At 40.0% G+C, this 1,569-nt stretch overlaps 1 non-coding gene across 1 annotated transcript; it reads left to right on the top strand.

Moving 5' to 3' along the window:
- The first annotated feature begins 537 nt into the window (after window positions 1-537).
- trnas-uga (transfer RNA serine (anticodon UGA)) lies at window positions 538-619 on the top strand. Its single transcript has one exon. It is a non-coding gene; the product is annotated as a tRNA-Ser (tRNA).
- Window positions 620-1,569: the final 950 nt, after the last annotated feature.

Below are 1,569 nucleotides of genomic sequence, written 5' to 3'. Positions count from 1 at the left end.
GGACTTGATGACTCTAGAACTACCGCAAAAACCTTGCAAATAATTCCGTCAAGACGATTTCAAGTCCCAAATCTTCGGTTAATCTTCCTCTCTTGTGCTCACAAGTTCATTACCTGATGTCAGAACATACGGATTAGTTGCTGGATCCATTCCTGTAAATTGGTTCTGCATTCTTTCTAATTATGATTTTTTTTTTACGAATGTAGCTGGTGTTTATGGACTATGAATATTAAAACACAACAGCACATCTAATTTGGCACCAGATGATGAGCAATTGAGTCAAAATCGATCGGACGCAGTGAGACAATGACCCTGTGTTCGTGGTGTACATCCGTGACTCTATAATTCGACGAAGAATCATTCCCACAACTTCAGCTGTGTCAGAATCTCGTTTGCGGTGAAAGCCTGTCAATCTGCTAAGGTAACGTTCGTCTGGGTCTCTGCAAAGGAGTTGGCGAAATCTTTGGGTCTTGACAATTTATTCTTCCAACAAATGAATTCAGTTGTTTTACTATTAAAATTGACCAAATTCCCGCAGCTGTGATGGCCGAGAGGTTAAGGCGTTGGATTTGAAATCCAATGGGGTTTCCCTGCGCAGGTTCGAATCCTGTTCACAGCGCAGAATCTCTTGAAAGTCATTGATTGTTTTGCAGGATTTGGATTTCGTGGAGCTTGAGCTTTGCATTCAATCGAAAGTAAATTTTCAACAGTGAAGAATCCGAAGTAGTTTCAAGACTGACTCAGTCATCTAATTGAATAAATTATATGTCGAGACACAAAAAGCTACCAACTTCCAACACGAATCAGTTTCAACACATTTGTCGAACTATCGTGAAATTTGGATGTTTGGGGTGGGGAGGGGGGGGCGGTGGAATTAAGTAAAACAAGAAGCAATGCAATACATTTACCTGCAGGTGATGAATTTTCTTTAGGATCAGTTGAAAGTCAAGCTGAGAAAGTTCGACCTAATTTACAGCTGACTCTCAAGGCCAATAATCTTTTATATCAGCAGTCAATGAATTAGAAAAAAACAACTCCATGTGTGGAAAGGAACTCGACTGATCCAGGTTCCTGGCTTGCGATGTGAAAAGGCAAGGCGATATCAGCGGAGTAGAATTTTCTGGAAATATTAGAAATGGAATGTTTACGGTCTTCTGCTGTCCACATTCGTTAGAAACTGTGCATTAAGAACTGAAATTGAAAATTAACGATGAAAATCAGACTTAGCCCTCTGCTTGTGGTGTAGCATTGTTCAGAACAAAAGGTTGTTGTTGAGGTTAAAATTGACCAAAATAATCGATGGGGATCTTATCCACGGCCTTCGTTGGAGCAGTTGGTGTGGAGAGCTCAGCTTGAAGAACCAAATGCCAATTATTCATCCTGGCTGTCTGAATTGCTTAGTTAAACATACTCCCAGTTTAATGAAAAAAACCTTTGCTATCAGAGTTAGATGTTTTCATGTCAGCATGTTCCGATATGCGAAGACCCTTATGAGTAGATGTGACTTAAATTTTGACTCTAACGTCAGAGATGTTGACACATTTCTGCACCAAAATAAGCACTACCATT

Source organism: Chiloscyllium plagiosum, unplaced genomic scaffold (genome assembly GCF_037043375.1).
Source record: "Chiloscyllium plagiosum isolate Xiang-an unplaced genomic scaffold, Cpla_swu_hap1 HiC_scaffold_24, whole genome shotgun sequence".
Lineage (NCBI taxonomy): Eukaryota > Metazoa > Chordata > Chondrichthyes > Orectolobiformes > Hemiscylliidae > Chiloscyllium > Chiloscyllium plagiosum.
Note: the sequence above shows the minus strand (reverse complement) of the source record. Positions and strands in the feature narration are given on the sequence as shown.